At 33.0% G+C, this 20648-nt stretch overlaps 1 protein-coding gene and 1 non-coding gene across 8 annotated transcripts in view; one reads left to right on the forward strand and one right to left on the reverse strand.

Moving 5' to 3' along the window:
• LOC127850378 (uncharacterized) overlaps positions 1-20648 on the forward strand; it is a 102343-nt gene that overhangs the window by 12057 nt on the left and 69638 nt on the right. The gene's annotated exons all lie outside the window — the stretch shown is intronic.
• On the reverse strand, positions 19103-19184 carry Trnaa-agc (transfer RNA alanine (anticodon AGC)). Its single transcript has one exon. It is a non-coding gene; the product is annotated as a tRNA-Ala (tRNA).

Below are 20648 nucleotides of genomic sequence, written 5' to 3' on the forward strand. Positions count from 1 at the left end.
TGGCATAGTTCACTTTATAAAGGCTTGCAGATGTTTTGAGTATTGTGTACACATAGGATAAACGTCAGTCGCTTTTAATAAGCTTTATAAACTTATCGTTTTTAAAATATGTATCCTTAAGAAAACATTGGCAGGAAAACTGTTTAATATATTTACACTTCATTGTCGGCTGTTGATTAAATGGACTTACTTTGGCGGTGGAACTGGGGTTAAAACTAATCTTAAATAATCTTGAATAAACAACAGCGTGGCGATAGCAATTGGAATATTCGGAAACGATTTATTAATATTGAAGTATTGACGGAATGACACAGAGAATCGACAACTATTGGCGATAAATTATTTATAATAGCGTTAAACTTCATGCAGTGATTTAACATTTCGAATTTGGATTAGTCATCCATAGATATCTCATTCGAAACAAGGTATGTAATAAAGCAAATCATATGTGAACTATACAATATACGTTCAAAATATCAGAATCACTCTTACGTATTATATGAACACACCGTAACGTTATGCAACTATTTTAATACGCTGTAGTAAAACTTTTTATTATTTTAAGAACGTCAGTACATACACCAATTGTGAGAAGGAATGTGTAATTATGTAATTCATTTTATATAAAGCAACATAAATACCAACACGATGACACTGGTTTAGAATTATATATACTTTTTTAAAACATTCACATAGCTAGCATATAAACAGACTTATTGCGAGCAGTGTATTGATCACATATATCAAAAGTCTGTTTGAAATTAAATAAAAAGTCAATACTTCCATGAATATTAACCGCGTTCGGATATTTGAGACTCAACCATGCTTGTTTACACACGCTAATTAATTGTAAGAGTGTCCAGTATATTTATTAAAGTTGGCGAGCAATATTTGTCGTAACAAATTTACTGACTTTTATTAATGTTAACTGATCCGCTTAATGTTTAAATAGTATATTACACGTATTGATCATTTGTATGATGGTGATTCCAATATACATATACATCTATTAATACATTACCATCGTTGTGTTAGGGTTATGGCACATGTTATGTTCGAGGTTGGTGGTATTTACCATTCTAACCGATTAGATACGAGCCTCGTTCGGGGAAAACTGGTTGTTGCATGTTCGTAAAGTGTCATCCCAGGTTAGCAACTGCGGTCCGCAAAGGTTTATCACGCACGGCACGTTCCGCCTTTAGTGTAGTTTTCGTTTAAGTTAAATGAATTCTCTTTTCAGAGACAATTCCATATTAGGCGGAAATTGTCGTCCATTATTAGTCTGTGTGGACATGCGTTAGGTCTCGTTTCGTCGTCCCTTATTAGTCTGTTTGGACATGCAGTAGGTATTGTTGTGTCGTCCCTTATTAGTCTGTTTGGACATGCAGTAGGTCTCGTTGTGTCGTCCCTTATAAATCTGTTTGGACATGCAGTAGGTCTCGTTGTGTCGTCCCTTATTAGTCTGTTTTGACATGCAGTTGGTCCCGTTTTTCCTAAGCGAGGCACATATTCATATAAAAATGTTATCAATCTTAATTGAAAATTGACCCGTTGTCGGATGATTGCGTGAGTCACATTTTAAAAACTTGTATTGAATGTGCACTGTAAAAATTTCCTCTTTTTCCAGGACCAAACATGTCGAAGGCAAATTCTCGAAATATTCCAATGAACCATTTGAGATCCAGGACAGAAATATTGCCTAAAATTGTACAGCTGGGACATTCACTTCCTGCGCGATTTCCGGACGAACTTGACATCTGGACACCAGTCGAAGTAGTCGACAATGACAGAAATATAAAGACTGCGCGAACACTACCATCCCGTACCCGAGAAGCATCGTCTAAATGTAGGAAGTATCGAAATTTATTTGAATATAGTCAACATAATGAGGATAAATTTGAATTAACACGCGGGTTGTGGAAAATTCCGAGCATAGGTAATAACTTTCTACCGTTCCGGAAATGTAACTCACGAAAGTCGTCTGATGCTCAAGAAGATATAGCTCTGTACAGGCCCAAATTTCACCGCTGTATAAGCAGACTGGTACACGAACACACTGTGATTTTACCACCCATCGAAACGTCAGAACGCGTCAAAAGTAACGTGTATGATCCTTCAAACCTGCACGAGAAAATATACGTATTTCGGCGCTACAAAGGAACTGGACAACGAGAACGCTTCGTGCGAGATGAAATGCACATTCCCGACATATATCCTCAGTGTTTCACGTGCCGAGAATGTCAGAAACAATACACGTCCGAAGTGTACTCACAGTCTTTAACAAAACGGAACAGTAAGTCTCCCGCATGCTTGTCAATATTGGCGTCATATTTAGAAAGCAATAAAACGGTCCCCACTAGTAAGTCGGGTAAACGACGGACGTTGCAACGTCAGCATTGTGACGTTCTCGGTGAACGATACTGCAAGTCGTGTAAGGAGCTACGCAACAAGGGAATCTCTCGACAGATTGAAGACTCACTTATTAACAATAATAAGCTCGCGAATGTACATTACACGCAGCGTTATTAAGGGTACTTAGCATCACATCCTCATCCTTATCATCATCATCATCATCATAAGCAGCAGCAGCAGCAGCCGTGTTTTGGTTATATAAGTGTTATATATATTTTTATGTCTTGTTGTACGCGATAAGGGACGGAAGGCAAAATTAGGCATTGTTTTGCTAAACAAGTTACCTTTATTTTTTTTGATTTACACGAACTATGAACTATTCTTTTACAAATAGTATTTTAGTGAATAAATATATGGTAACCATTTTTGAGTTTTTCATGCAAAACACATTGTCTGCTTTGTTCGTGTGCCATATCTGTTTGTTAGGTAAAGTTTTCGCATGTTGAGAATTCGACTGTGTATTTTTGAGGCTAAATCAAATTTCTGACTTCACATGTTTTCCAATTTCGCTCTGTTTCTTAATCTCTATTTCGTTTCGTTTGAATAACAAACGGTAATAACTCAACATTAATTAAAATATGAAAATTAAGCTTGTTATACGTATTCGTATTCTGTTAACCCTTTCAGTGCGGGAACCGAATTTTAAAGGCCTTTGCAAACAGTTTGGATCCAGATGAGACGCCACAGAACGTGGCGTCTCATCAGGATCCAAACTGTTTGCTATTCTGATAGTGTTCTTTGAAAAAATCGAAGAAAATGCTAATTTTAGAAATTCAGCAGAAGACATTTTAGCAGACGACAAATTTCCCAGCATGCAAAGGGTTAAATTCGAGTAGCATATCAATTATCTTCTTTGATATCGAACGGTGGCTGACAGGTTATGAAAAGTATTACACTTAAAAGTATTATCTTACATTATTACCATATAAAGAGCGATGGGCGGTTTATGCACACAATGACGTTAAAAAAGGTAAATCGTTCGGACTTTTTTTAAATAGCAGTGTTTTTATTGTTCAAGCTCCTGTATATCTTGCATACCTGTCAAAGCATTTTGTTATCATCTTTCAACAAAAAGAAAATACTATGAAACAAGATTTTTTACATCACCAGACTTTGAATTGCATATTTGATTTGTTTTTCTTTTAAATTTATAAGTTTATATAATAACAAACGTTATATAAACATTATACGCATTTTCACGGTAAGTAATTTTGATTTAACACATATGAAAATGAATCGTTATTTCATACATCGCAAGAATTTGAATCGCATATATGATTCTTATTGCCTTTTAAATCTTTAATTTGACATAAAAACACACGTTAAATAAACATTATATGCATTTTCACGGTAAGTAATTTTGATTTAAAAAAAGTCAAAATGAATCGTTGTATTGAAGAACACAATACACGTTTAGTTGAAAAGGTACATTTCTGACGGCTTCTATTTCAAGCATTGCAGGACTTAAGAATTACACGCTTATTGCAATCAACATTTATCTGACTACATCGCGCTGAATGAATATTCGTTATGGTCTGCTCCAATGCCTGCGTATTAAGTGCTGATTTACAATAATGGAAGCGACCAAGCTATTAAATTAATCTATTCTGCAAACCATTTGTTTTTCAAACAGTACTCTCACTGAGCAACTTTATTTCAAGGTAACGCTGAGGAATTCTTTATTGAATGCCTTCGCGCAGCAGATAGATACGGAAAAGCGATTAACAAAGCTGTAGTAAATCTGGCATTGGGAAGCCTTTACAATTACGGCAAGGTAATATTCTGATTTGCCTTTCCAATTCGGTTCCTCTAGTTGTTTTCGTCTTGTCCACTTGTTTGCTTTGTGTCTCACAGTTTTGCAACCGGTCTCTTGTCATATATTAAAGACCGCATTAGATAATAATGTTACTGTCCTGCTGGTGCAGCTTAAGTTTATCTCTATACGTATTGGGGCATATAAAGAAAAGTTGGTTAAATAAATTAATATCGACATGCAAGTATCTGTATTCAAAAATATACTTGCGTTGTTTATAGAAGCAGAACACATATTTTTTCAGTAATCATTTTTACTTAAATGTGTATGTCTGTATATTAGCGGGATATCCTGAAAGAAGGCCTTTTCAAATACACAGCAGCTCTACGTATTTTGAAAATATCTGGAAAACCTTACACATAGCAACCGCTTATTAACGGATCGGATATAACCTTATGCTCCAGGATCTAAATGAAGAGGTTATTTGGTAACTTCCCAATGCCACTAATGATTTGCAATTTAAGTAAAACCATGAATCAATACTTCTATACAAACAACAACGTACTACTATCAAGTTCATGCAAGCTTTATGCCGAAAGTAGCTTGTTGATGCATATATATAATAATTTTATAATAGCTTCATGTTTTTCGTTTTTATTGACTGCTCTGCGTAGAAAGAGTTTATTATATTGTTATGGAACACTGTCGTTTCACTGACTTCGAGAAATCTTTGGCTATTTCTAGTTTCTCCAGGAGGCAATTTCATTGTTTAGTTATACAGTCGTTGAACAGTCTCGGAATAACCTTGGGGCAGTTAGGTTATTGTAATAAAGTTGAAGACAGGCAACTTAAATTGTATGATATTCACAATGTTGAGTATGGTTGTCATGTTAATAGCTGTGTTGTTGACGATACCATGGAATCACACCCAATGCCAAAATAAGTTACTGCCGTATATGATTTATTTACTGTCTTGGGATGACACTAACATAGTTAAGGAGGCACATTGATTTAACTATCTCTGTATTAACACTATCGTACAGGCATCTGTATTATATGTACAATTTAATGTATGTCGTAATATCTAAAATAAGATTATACTGATAAATTTGTTTTAATAAAACTTATTTAAGCAATTTTTTGTTGAATGGATACAGTTTAAGTCCAAGCAAGTCGCTTGATATTTATACGTCTAGTTTAGTTTTATTGTTTCGGCCAGTTTTCCCGATTTCTGTGATGTACATGTCTAACGTTTATGAATTGCAGAAATGTTAATAAAATACTCTTCATATGCTATAAGATTATTTTCACTTTCGCTCATTAGCTCTTACACTGTATAAGACAACACTATGTACATTTTACTGTATATTTAGAATAAATACACATCAACAGGCAGAAAATGTCTGTACGACACTACTGTTATGCTATATTAATACACTATGATCTAATATATATAATATTGTAATAGATGTATTGATGATGGAGCGCTAAACATATCTGATCTATTATTATATGCATGTTTGTTTGTGGATTCATAGGAAGATTAAAAAAAGCAATGACATAACACTGTGCGGCCCTAAATAAGAGTCAAATAATATTAGGAAAACACCATCATAGTGTCGGATCGACGTTAAATAATATTGGAATCATGTATTTCCAAACAGGCGACAACACGACGGCGATGAAATATTTTCAAGAAGGACTTGAAATTAAAAGAATGTCTAAAATGTCAGATGTTTCTCAAATTAATTCTTTGATAAATATTGCAAACTCGTACATAACCATGGGTATATTAGATAAAGCATCACAGGATCTGAAAGACTCGGAGGTAATGATATCAAAGCTAAACTTTCCAAATTCATACTCGGGGAAATTGTATATGAAAGAGGAAATGGGACAAAGCAGCTGGCATGTTTGATAAAGCCGTAAATGGACGGGGGAATATGACTTATGGCAGTAAAGTCCACTTGGAAAGCTTGGTCGGTGTGATGCAAGTAGCTGCTAAGAAAGGTGACTTTCAGAGATGTAATCAACTTGGAAAAACTGTTCTATCATTCCGTGATTACGTCCTCAAGTAACGTCCTACAACTAATGTTATCAGCGATTGTAATGAATGTCTTGCCCAAGTTAACGCGAATATGGACACAACAATACTGGACAGAAACAGAAAGACAAACATACGTAGACCAGAAAATTAAAACCAGAAACACTTAGTTCAATATGACTCAAAATTTACCTTAAGTAAAGCGAAAATAACACATTATATATCACATTATATTTAGTTCAAACTTATTTTGAATTTAAGTCCAAAATAGTGTTTCTCTACTTATTGTTCTTATCCACATTTAACAGTTATAACGATCGATAAATGAAGCATACTATTTTGAAAGACTTATTCAAACTGTGATGATGTCTATACGTACAATTACACTTTTCTTGCTGTTGATTCGAATTGTATTCGAATAACAAATATGTTACCCTGAAAGATAATGTATTTGAGTAAAATGTACTATAATGTAATTAAGAGCAAAGCAAACCTTTTCATACATTGAACGTGAATGTTTAATCCCGACGTCTATATTTTCGTAGTGCTGGACATATTTGGACATACCGGTTTTATGATCATAAGCTCGGTTTTACTGTATAAAATCGATACCGTAATACTATTATTTGATTGCAAATATGTTTGCTCGATAACAAAATATATACAAGTATATTTCGTTGCTGAAATGTGACCGCGTAAGTATATTCATACGTTTGCACCCACTTTTACCCGATTTTTTCAAAATATTTTAAAATTAATATAAACTCGATATTAAGTCACAGCTGTAACCTCTTGAGTGCTTATGATAAAAATTTGCAAAAATACTAGATGCCTATTTTAAATAAATTATTTTATATATCCGCGCCTAATCAATACGCTAACATACCAAGGGCAACGGTACAGAGGAGCACCTCATTTACATTCATTATAACAAATAAGCAATAAATATTTTGTGTACGAAATACTGGACCATCGTCTTGCATTTTGAAATTATTGTAGGGCATCCTAAAGAGAACATCAGAGCAAAAAGTATCACCATTTGAACAATAAATAAAAGCATAAAGTAAATTTCGATTGATGGGATGCTAAGTGTAATTTAAATTGATGAGAAAGTAAAGTTAATAATACAAAAAATGTTATCGGCTTGTGTGTTGATTAGCACGTGCGTATGCAAACGGTTTTGTGAGTAAATATTGTGTTTTCACTGCGAAGAAAATAGCTAAAATGTTTACATGATAATACATGGTATTAAATGATTGGTAAGACATTTAGCGAACATCTGAAATGACTTATGCAGATACAAGTCAGTGCGCTATTAAGCATGTTGAATACCTTAACGTATTGATTATCTTTTTGTGTGCCCATTGAACAAGGGAATTAAAATGTAACACACAGATTTGCTTTTTTAATAAGAGCAATCACTTTTATTTGCGCACTCAGCTGATTAATCTACTATTTTAAATATTTTACAATATTCTGTTTAACAAATGTATTTCCTAATTTTAACATTTTAATTTCAGTATAATTTTTTAACAATGGAGTTCATTTGCGAAGATTTCCGCCGGATACATATTCGAAGACAAGTGCACGAGAAAGATGACGTACAACTATAAACTATCGTCGTATTTTTTAAATTTTAAATTTAATTAGGATAATAAGTTTGACATCACTTGAAATAACGATAACTTAGTATTGTTAAGTTTAAGGTCAATCATTCGGAATAATCTCTTGTTTTATCTAGCCAGTGCCAAGTTTTCGTAAACAAGAATTTGCGTTTGCAACGTTATTTTATAATACATGTAAGTGCATTATATGAATTGTTATGTTCCTTTTTTATTGAAAACTAGTCTAATAAATTACGGAAGTAAGGTCGCAATGAGACTCGTACACTAATTTGAGTGTACATGTTCTGTTAAATGACGTACTTAGTCTAACTTACGAAACCTTTGTAAGCATATTAACAAACACAGCTATTAAAGTATTATATAAACAACTTGAGGGACTGCGTTTTGTTTCCGGTGTGAAAATTGAGATAATGTCGCGCAAGGGATACAACGCATATCTACACATTAAAGCGCTTGCGAGGTCTATGTTCAACGGTAAGCGGACAACGACAACGAGTGAGGCCTGATATAGGGGAGATAACCCTGGGTTATGGTTAGGTTAGGGTCATAGGTCGGGTTAGGGTAAGGGTTAAGGCTAACCCTTACCCAAACCCGACCCCTAACTCTTACCCTAATCCTCTACACCCCCCCCCTCATGCGCATTACAATACCAGGCCTCGCTCGTTGTCGTTGTTCGCTTCCCATGTGCGATTGCTCTCCCGTTATTTTGATGATGTGCAAAATAAGATCGAAACAAGCAATACAGTTTAAAATAGTGTTGAAATAGCATATAGTTCAATTGTTTCTAAAGAAGTTTCATCACTGAAAGTGTTGATCTATAAAGCGAAGTGTTTTTAGATCAAATACGGACATGAATAACGTAATTACATTCCATTAAAGCTGAATGTGTCGTCTAAGATAAGCCTTTGCGGTGTATATGGACTGATCTCGGACGGCACTTAACGCGCATGCGTAAAACTCGGTTTTCAAAACCGAGACTCATAAAATCGCTCGGTGAATATGTGATATTCGATTTGGAGGAGAGCATTCTGACAATCAGTTCGTGCTTTTTTGCAGCCGATGTGGTTTACATGATAATGTGTACGTTAAAATATTAATTGTCTCGTATTAATTTTGAACTTACATAGACACCCAGAAAATATAAGATTTTAAGAAAATCAGAAATCTGCTTAGTTAAGCGTAATGCATTGGTGACAAGCAAATTGTTACGATAAAGGACACAGCTTGTTTTCATATTTGGATAGTTAATTGCATATCTGCACATAAAATAAATTTTTGAAGTAGCTACAGTATTACCCCGTCAACCGGGAAGTAACGTGTTCGATCTCCTCTGTTGGAGAGTTCTTTAGATCTTTCCCAAAGACAGCAAGTGTTGGTTCAACTTAGTTTACGGAATCGAGAGTGTTTCAATAAGCATTGTGCTTCCGATTGAATGAAGTAAAATTAAATATGTTTAAACTAAATCTAACTATGTGGTAACGCAATTTACTATAGTTGATCTCGCGTTTGTTTTTTGCTTATACGCAAAGACTGCACATATGTTTGTTCGTTACCAAATTAAAAATAAACAAATTGCACGTATGTTAATACATATATTTATACATAGGGTATACACGATGCTGTTTCCATCTGATATAACATATACTGCAGCGGCTGTTGTTTGTTCATGGTGCAAATATACTACAGTTAACCGTTATCTGTATTTCATTTATATTCATTCCATTTTAAACAGCATTCTATGAACGATATTTATGTCGAGGCATAGAATAACATTTCTAGACATCCAGAGACTTTCTTATCGGAATGCATATTTTTGTACATAGAGAATAGTCCCAATGATAAACGATTTAGAAAGACAGGTTCACCGACCGCTGGCCAAGAAATTCTCATAGCAAAACAAGAAACATGATACACGCATAACGGGCACACCCAAGTTGTATTGATTGTAATTGTGAAAATGCAGACAAGTTCTCCACTCAACTGTTAGTTTTCAACGGTGCAAAATACAATTGTGCATCATAATCGTTTTCAAATAAGCCTCTATAGTATAAGTAATTATTCTGTCGATACTTGTGGCAGGGTATTATAAAACATTCTAATGAATATTAAGGAATGCAACAAAAATGTAATATAAAGCTAAATTGATCAACGATTTATTAAAAAATATATATAAAAATATATAAATATATATATATATATATAGAGAGAGAGAGAGAGAGAGAGAGAAAGAGAGAGAGAGAGAGAGAGAGAGAGAGAGAGAGAGAGAGAGAGAGAGAGAGAAAGAGAGAGAGAGAGAGAGAGAGAGAGAGAGAGAGAGAGAGAGAGAGAGAGAGAGAGAGAGAGAGAGAGAGAGAGAGAGAGAGAGAGACAGAGAGAGAGACAGAGAGAGAGAGAGCTCTCTATATATATTTTTATTTTATGTGTTACAATTTATAAATAGTGATGATTTATATACACAAGTGATAAATATAACTATATTAGGATCAGTTTTTTTAATAAATAAACATAAATCTTAAAATACAATAGATTATGAAGTCATCCACTAAACGCATCTTGCACCGTATAATAGAAATACATACATCTTGAAATTTGTCAGAACATAACCTCCAACTCTACTCTGTAAAAGAACTGTTCAAGTGGAAAAATCTTGCAAATCTAGTGTTTTCAAAATGTTCATGGTGATGAAATGTAAGGGCGAGTCAATATATTCGCATCAATCTTGTGAATCCAGAAGAAGAAATCAACGGCAAACAAAACGACAAACGGATTAATCCGAAAACATTTTTCCACGTTTGCAAGAGACAATTATAAATCTGTTATACAGCCTTTCTTTGGGAAGGCTCAATAATACCGCTAATTATTTAGGTATTATGTTCCAATTGCGCAACCAAAATAGGTATCCCGAAAGTTGTTTGACTTTGGAAAAATAATTTGGGTGCAACAAAAACATTTGATTCATCAAAAATCAAAGTTGTATACTAAATCATCTTTTATTTTAATATAAATACACAAATGAACAACAGTTTTATGAAATTTCTGTGAATATCAAAACAAAGAAAACATTCTTACAAGAACATAAATGCATGCGCATGATTACTTGTAAGCTTCGCCCACGCGTACAGAACCACAGTAAGTTTAGAACTGAAATAGTCAGACTCATTTGCATATATTACAATAATACGAACTGATGCTGAATGATCATGCAAATGTTCATAATATCCAAGTCTGAACGTGACAACATGATGTTGAACAGCTGAATGAAGCATTCAAATGAAACCGATAATGATACTTCTTATTATTTTGGCAACATTAGCGTGCATATATATTTATATGTATGTTGAAAAAAATGAATGACCGGACGAAAATACATCCGTTCAGAACGCGGTTAAATATTCAGAAGGATTGACTCATTTTGGATTCAGACACACCATTAAAACATATTGCGTCTTCTTCTGCTTTTTTGCGCTGTGCCCAATTTACGATTCTCTTAATCAATCAAAACAGTCTTACTAAAAGTCAGCAAATCTATCATATCTTATATAATTCGTACAGCCGCTGGAGTAATCAAAGCGCTGACGATCTAAGTTCTAAATTCTAGTATTCTAAAGTAAAATAGTTTGCAATCACCAATAAATGAATATATAATGGATTATCGGACTCCTTTTACAGTTTGAATGACATGTCTTGTTAGAAGTTCGTTTTACAAAACATGTGTGTATTACTATCATATTAACATGCAGAATGCAGTATATAATTGATGAAACAATCTATGAAGAAGTCTTATCGACAGCACTGTTAAACCGTACGTTGGTGTTAATGCTGTGTTAACCATCAACCCCTAATTAATGTCAATCAGACTGTGACCCAAGATTTGTGAAGGACAACTACAGTGCGTTACATATCAGATTAAAGAGATTTTATAATAGAAATGAGCTTCAGTGGAAGAACGTCTTGATGTTCAATATTGTATTAATTAACAATTATAAAAAACACTATTGTGCAGTATACTATTTTATTGTTATCACCCGAGCTATTGCTTATGAGTAGGATAATAAGATCAATTCTGCCCACACATGTACTACATCTTATTTCTAACGCGGTAAACATAAAGTGTTTAAAGGGGCCTTTTCACAGATTTTGGCATTTTTTTAACTTATTCATTAAATGCTTTATATTGGTAAATGTAAACATTGGATCGTAAATGCTCCAGTAAAAAATCAAGAAAAAAAAATAAAAAAAGGAAAAGAACATTGCCCGGAGCAGGTTTCGAACCAGTGACCCCTGGAGTACTGCCAGAGTCCTGAAGTAAAAACGCTTTAGCCTACTGAGCTATTCCGCCGAGTACACATAGTTGACGTATTTTATACCTTATATAAGCAATCTTCGTAGTTTCACAAAATTTAACGACAAAAACAGAACTCTCCAAATTATTCAATCGTTTCGCGTTGCAACGCATTATAATTTTTAGGTTTCAAAAGATGCATACAATGGCTATATTAGAGCATGGTTAATATTCAGTATTACTGTTTCCTCACAAATATCATAACTAAAACGAAAACTTACGAATCTGAAACAACTTTTTTCAATTTTGTCAATTTACCAAAGCGTGAAAAGATCCCTTTAAGGTTGTTATTCCAGACATAGCCAGCTTTACACAAGCTCAACTGAGAAAACAAACTCAAAAACGCTTCCCTTTTAGTGATTTATGAATCAGGTAGATTTCATAGATATATGAGATTTCACACCTGATGAACGTACCAGCAAATGGCAAGCACTAGGTACGCGACAGACAGGTGATACTTTATTGTTCAAGTAAGAATTATGTTTCATTGTAATTCCCACGAAACGGTAACGTTAAATAGGCGACGAAGACGTTAGGAAAAGATTTAAGGTTAAATTCGCGATCTATTTTTGTTACAATTTTATGAAGCGCATAAAAAGACGAAAAAAATTATCATAATTAATCAAATAAGCATGCCTCAAATAGTATTATGGAAAAACGCTCCATCGGAAATCACAGGGCGATAATTTGTGGAAGAACTGTAATGCAAGTGTATGTTGCTTAACATTGCTTTGCCATTTTTATAAAAAATAATATGCGAAGTTCTGTATGTATGCTTAAATTATAAATCTAAGCTAAACTCAGATTTCATTCAAAATTTAATCGACGTACATCAAAGATTATCTTTGATGACGAAATTTTTCTACGATTACAGTCCATATTTATTTTTACCTTCATAGCATTATTATCGTAATAATAGTGTTTTAAAAACATTTTCAGAACATTTCATATTACAGTTATATTTTAGACTGTGAAATCCTGCTTTTGCATTATCTTGCTATGTGTTCGAAATATATCATGCGTGATCATGCATGCCGCTGTCTTCAGACAACACCCGAAATAATTGGCAAATGCTTTGACGCTGTATGCACCTTTATCAGATACGTTCAGCGGATTGCCAACTTCGGCTTTTTTTAGTTCATACAGATATTTAATATTATTTGGAGTATTTATGATCACATAAATGATTATTTCAAGCAACATTAACTTGACGTTAGATATTACGGAAAACGGTTGAATAAATATGTAGAAAAACATGTCTCGCGCGTAATGCAAATTATATACGAGGTCGTCAGTTATTGTATTAATTTGACACACAAGATCTAATTGTATCAAAACCGTTTAAAAAAATAATAATTACATGCAGTTGTCTTAATTGGATTAGTTAACAATAATACAAAGCTACCTGTTGCTATGATGATTACACATTTTTTTATGTTATATAATTGTATCTGCATATCATTCATATTTAATAGTAACTCTTGTTTGGTTCTATTTGTACGAAGTATTGTTATTGTCATTGTATAGGTATTTCCGTCATGGTACTTTATTGGTGACCGTCAATAAATAGATAATACCCATTCATGGACTTTGTTTTTCTTGTGCCCTTACCACCCCACTACATTTGGCGCCAAACATGGGACAGACGTGCAACGGAAGGGCAAATTTTGCGACTGAACCAGATTCGGGATCTAGACGAGGCTAGGGACTACTGGTTAGCTCGTAAGACCGTTTCTACAGGATCTCTAGTACATTCGACTACCGCCGCTGAACTTTTGTATGACGTTTTCCATATTTTTCTTGGAAGATGATCTGGTTTTATTCTTTATGTTTACCATGCTTGTTCGATAACTTGTTTACGCCACGCGCCATGCAAGTCTATAGGAATTTATATTTTATTTGACTAGTGATGACGCAGTCTTTATTATGTGTTCGTATGTGCACAAACATATTTCCATCTGTATGACATGTAAACATTGCGTACAAAAACTTGGCCTGTATTTCAAAGCCTTGTTATTTTAATGCTTTAGAAAAATGATTACTACACCATTTCAATGTTCTCTAAGTATATATGAGAAAGTATTTTAACTTTATTTAATTTCTGGGAATGAGTTTTAATATATTTTGTAAAATGTATTCGGGAACGCCTGATTTAGTTTATTAGCCCTATGTTTCAATCCCAAACTATAATCTGCATTCTTTAGTTACTTAAGTGATGCTGCCTTCGTGTATTTCATTGTGAAGGATATCATAAGAAGCTATATTGTCATTATTAAAATGTTTTGGTATTTATGGTGACCGTCGCGAGCTAAATGAACAACTTTGCGTCGCATAACATCATATATGTACAGTCTTAAACAAACCATTGAGTGCTTCCAAGTAGTCATTTATCTAAATTGTGGTTATTTCATTTATACCGTAGATAAATAGACCTGATTGTTAGATGTGTATGTCACGCGTTGTTTGATATGGAATCAATGAAACACCGTCAATGTTCATACTTGATCTAGTTCGCGCAAATTTCTGCTTATGTCATTGAATCTGGTACTACCGAAATTGCTAGGAAGTTTACCTCATCCTATGATAAACTGTTTTTTTTATTTACTTTTATTTAGTTTCTTGAGCAGTAATGGGAGATATTTTGATTATTCCCTGTGCGACATATCACGGCGAATTTGTATGTTATTAATTTGTATCGCCTTCTTTCTAGTCGGCAGATAGATTTGTTTTGTGTTGTTTAAACTGACTCAGGGGCTTTGAGATTTTGGATTTACAGAATCAGATAAGAGAGTTGGCATCCGAAGACAAATCCCGAATTCAATAGTTAATGCATGATGCTATATATACTTATACTTATACTTATATATATATATATATATATATATATATATATATATATATATATATATATATATATATATATATATATTTATATATATATATGCGTGCATACGTTTGTTGATTGGCATTAAATCCCGCATTACAACATTGATATGTTGTTGTTGTTGTTTTTTTTGTCAAATATCAGTCAAAACTATGTCTTTAGGAATTTTGAATATTATAAAGATGCAAACATTGCATATTAGTCGTCAAGATCATGTGTCATTAATCATGGCAATTTGAACTTTTTTGGGTAGTATCATTACAAGATGATTCAATAAGTCCAAGCATGAGTTTTAATTCATCATGTACATTTTACATAAATTTAAGGGAATTTTCATAGACAAATGGTGTTTTCTCTATGATGTGTTTTTATTGTGATGTTACGTGGTTACTATGTAAATATTATATTAAGTATTTGTTAAATATTGAGACCAATATATGTATTTTTGTTTTCATTTCCTATATTAAAGGAACATGTTTTATACTTCACAACCAGTTCTATTGCCTTTCATGTTTTGTATTTACATTGAAGATATTAAAACAATTCGTTTCGATTTGGATGCGTTTCAACGGCCTTACGTTTCAAATATCTGGATATCTTTTGAAGACGAGGGAAATCGTGGAGTACAGTTCAATGAATGATCTCCTTTTTCATATAATATACATTTGCTCTATGTGGATATGCTTTGTTTTCTCCATAGTGAACTCAACCATGCAAACGGATTCAATAGTTGTTAAATCAGAATCACTAATAACTCTGATGCAATATTATCATTTGGTCATGCAAAATAACTGTTGTTTTATTTCAATATGAATTTACTGTCCAAATCCATAAATCGTGTTCAGTTTGTAATTCACTTATACGATCCTTTATGACTGTTGTTCTTTAGAACATTGTGTTTAGAAACAATGAAACAAATGTAAATAAAATCCTTTCAGAAACTAAATGTTAAAGTTTCAAGGCGTACAGGAACACGCACTGAATTACAATTATTTTACGAATGCACAACATACGTGACTATTTTTAGAAAAGATATGTCCAAACATCCGCTTGACTCTTATTTTTTATTAAACATGACTTGAGTGAAGCTGCAGTTTTATATTCTACATATCTGATGTTAAAACATGAGCGTTGTGAAAATAATCAACACACTTTAGGTGTGGCGCACAAATATTTGTGATATTATTGCCTTGTGTCAGCGTGAGGAATATAATTCAAAACTTAGAAAAGAAAAAGTTAAAGTGCGTTAACAAATTTGTCTGTTATTATTAATACAAATAAATACGTGCACACAATTACACGTTTATAGCTTTCTTAGTTACAGCCAAACATCAACGTGTGTTGCCAAAGTCGGCGATAATAAGTTGGTTTCCGTGAAGAAAAGCACGTATTAATTAAAAATAAAATATCAAAATATAAATGTTTGGAAATATAAGATAGCTTGTTTAATGATAAACTTCACAAAACGGTTTGCAAGTACAACAGTGGATACCTGGATGCAGATCACAGATAGATGATTCAGCAACAACAACGTCAAAGCTTGAAAACTGTATTTAATGCAACTTGCCTCACTCTTGCCACATTTGTAACGAGAAAGTCCAATAACACTCAAGGGGATTTTAAAGTGCGTTTGACGATCGATGCGTTTGCATGGATATGTTGAGGCAAGCTTCTAACTTTGCTAACATTTAATGCGGAAACGTGTTTAGAAAAGCATGGAGTTTTTTACAACCAGAACGAATTATCTGACATTATAAAAAGCCATGACAATTTCTATGAACGTTTTTAAAAATATAAACGATTGAAATAATTAACAATACCTTTAGCATATGTTTGCTATTTACATATATTTATAAAATGCGGTTTGAACTGGACTTAAACGTTAAATACCAGTATTCCGACGTCTTGCAGATTATAAAGTATATTGGACCTGAACACTTACACATTCATTTATGTATCAATGACAATGTAAGATACATTTAAAATTAAAACGGCTATTTGATTAATTTGCAGGATTTCTTGTATTGTTTTCGTAAAAAAGTGTCTGTGTAGTCATGGGCAACAAGCTGACTCTTGGTGAAGCGTCGTTTTCCATTCGGGACAAGCAGCTTCATGATGTGTTAACATGCAATCAAATACTGCTAGTTAAGAAGTCCTGGAACCTCCTAAACGGTGACCTCGATACACTTGGTGGCATTGTTTTTCGTAGGTTTGTATTTGTAATTGTTCACGTTTCGATGTTGTTATTATATAATATACCATAGTACACGTTGATGCATTGTTTGGACAAGATGCAATAGCAAGTTTGTTTAGTAATTGTTCTTGGTAATAAAACGTTCTTCGAGTATCATGCATATTATTTCAAAAAGCCGTTCAACGACAAAATATGTCTTTATAAGATAAGTATAGTTTTGTTTATTTTTTTGTTTCAATTTTCATTTTTTTCTTATTAAATAATGTATCGAGTCCTACTTTATTGTTGTGACATCAGGTAAGCGAGGATAATACTATTCGTCGTTACGATTACTATCCAAGCTAGTTTAAAGCAAAATAAATTAAATTAGCTTCTTTAATAAAAAATATTGTGTACTTACCCAGCAAACACAATAACGTTGTAAAAACGTTAAAATAACGTTATACATAACGTTGATAAAACGTTATTTTACAACGTCCATGCGACGTGATTTTCTGGACTCCATATAACGTTGTTTTAACGTTATAAAATAAAATGCAAACTTTATATGACCTAACTGTATCATTGACACACTACACAACACGCCATATTTTAATTATTTTATTACAAAATTATAAAACAATCAAACAATGTTAACCTTACAAACTGAAGAATTTTAGTTCAATAATGAATGAATGCAATGTTTTCAGTTGTAAACAATGGTTAAACAGGAGTACATTAACAAACTAGAAAAGAACCGAATATTAACAATCAACCATTGAATACATAGATGGTGACGTCACTACGTTATTGTCACCTCTATACTAAGACGCATCACATTCCCCTGGTTTGGGGAATCATGCTTCCGCCAAAGTAGTTCTGCGTAGGAATGAACATGTTAATAATGAAAGAAAATCGTTTTTTTTTATCATTTGTTAAAAATGGAATGTTGTTACAAGAAATGTAACTGTATTATGTTTAAATGCGATTTTGAATCTCTATTAAGACGGATAGCAATTATCAGTAGCATGATTTATCTGGTCTTCTTTCGCTTTCACTTTTCATTGGTAAAAGAAGTGCTACCCATAATTTCTTTCGCGTTAGTACACAGGTCAGTAAGACCGGTGTGTACACAATGACAATCTACAATAATCATTTAAGGTAGCGCACCTCTAATGGGCACATATCCAAATATAATCCAATTAATTATTTTTTTAATCAGCATCATTTCACTGAACTACATGCAAATTTGTAGGTAGGCTTTCCATGCTTTTTAAAAAAAATATACCGATTTTTTCAAAACCACCCCCACGCTCGGCTTTTGTCCAGTTTATTTTCACCCCTGGGGTATATAAAAGTTCCATAATTCATTCAAATTTCCAAATATGGGCATGCAGTTGGTGTGTACAGATGCTGTAAAGGTGTTTAAAGTTTAAACAAGATGAAATAAGTATTCTTTTACAGACATTTATTTTTTACAAATTTTATCTATGGAAGAGCGCCATGAAATGTAAGTGATTTCAGCCAAGTAAAAATTGGGTCGGTTAAAAACAAAGTGTCATAAAATTCAAAATAGTATCATTTAAGTCATATTTTAAACTTAGTTTTTATAGAAACACTATATACAGCAAAAATACCAAGAAGTAGACAGATTTACCGTTTACTTTTTGAAATAAAAATAAAAATGCAACATGCATGGTTCGTATTTTCAACAGTAAATCACCCAATTTCGCCATAACGTTGTTTTAATTTTAATAATTGAAGAATGTGCATAAAAATTGCATCATATTTAACAATAAATATAGCTTATATGCCATATTAAATCAAATTACGTTAGAAAATAAATAAAACGCGTCGCAAAAAAGTATACGTCGTCGGCAGGATTCGAACCTGCGCGGGAATATCCCAAAAGATTGCTAGTCTATCGCCTTAACCACTAGGCTACGGCACCTAATAGTAGGCTCTTCAACCTTCGAAGAAATCGCGGGAAATCATTAGAGGTGCACTACCTTAAAGCACATATACTCATTTAGTTGGCTAAAACAATTAACTTCCGGTAACAGTGTCTATTTAGAGCATTTGTAAAAGGTTACCCAGTTAAAATCACACAACTTTTTAAATTGCATCCATGGAAGTGTCACCACTTAATATATGTAATGCATAAAATAGAAGATATGCATATTTTACCTTTTCAAGTGTAATCACAGATATTTTGTTTTTCAAAATAACTTTGAAGTTTTGTTAAAACATTTTTTCCCTAACCTCATAACTTCAATTTAGTTTAAATAAAAACCTCCAAACTAAGAAACAGGAAGTTCATACTTCATTTATGAAGACCCTGTCTATTATTACAATAATAAAGCAAATTGTTTACAACTTCAAAATATTAAACATCGATATTAAACGTAAAAAAGCTGTCTCTTTCCACTAACATATTGCCAAAAATAGGGTAGGTAGGTCGCCGCAACTTTTTCCATCTATTTTTTTATTTTTACATATTACGGTATTTTCCACTAAAAAAACGTATTTTCAATGACAAAAGTCTTCCATTTGTCTTTGCAACATCATTTCTCTGTAATTCTGTGATGGCAAAATCATAATTAAAAAAATTTATCCAGTTTAACAAATTCAATACAAAATTAGGGTCGGTCGGGTCAGTGGAAATATACAAAGTTTTGTAGGCCTTACAGACAAAGCCTATAAATGTTTAAGTTTCGGTCTTTAATTAATCACACAAAAATTAAAAGAAAGTCATGTCGCTTTTGCATTACCTCTACAAAGTTTAAGAACAGTCATATAGCTTTCTTTTCATACGAAGAAAATTTGTTATCGGCACACTTACACAAGTAAACATTTACAATTATGAAAGTATATAAAATTTGCAAATTTGCTAGGTTACATATTTAAAAATAGTTAAATATACACAGAAAATACTTCTAAATATTAAAGACAAAATCATTTCGTTACATGCCAAAAAAGTTTCATAGAAAACATTTTCTGAGACTATCTAGCAGACCCCTACAAACTTTACGTCATGAGTATTTAAAGTGATACAAAGGTTAAAAAAACACAACAAGGGAAAAACCATCAAGTAACATATAATATATAGCCACAGTTGTGTGGCTTTCACGGAAACAATGTGTGCTAGCTATATTTAAATGTTCAAAAAATATGTTCACATATGAGAAAGATTTCTCCAAAATGTTTACAGTATGCACAGCTAGAACGTTACGATATTTGCGAGACAGAAGAACACATACCTGTATTCGTGATATTTGATCAAACTATAAATGAATATGTCTTGTCCATAATATCAATTTATAACAAGTTGCTGTCTGAATCTTGCACAACAGCCTCGGGGAGCGTTTCATTCAGGCCTGTAATCTGGTGTGACCTTTTTTCTGTAAAAGATACA

Source organism: Dreissena polymorpha, chromosome 11 (genome assembly GCF_020536995.1).
Source record: "Dreissena polymorpha isolate Duluth1 chromosome 11, UMN_Dpol_1.0, whole genome shotgun sequence".
Taxonomy (NCBI): Eukaryota; Metazoa; Mollusca; class Bivalvia; order Myida; family Dreissenidae; genus Dreissena; species Dreissena polymorpha.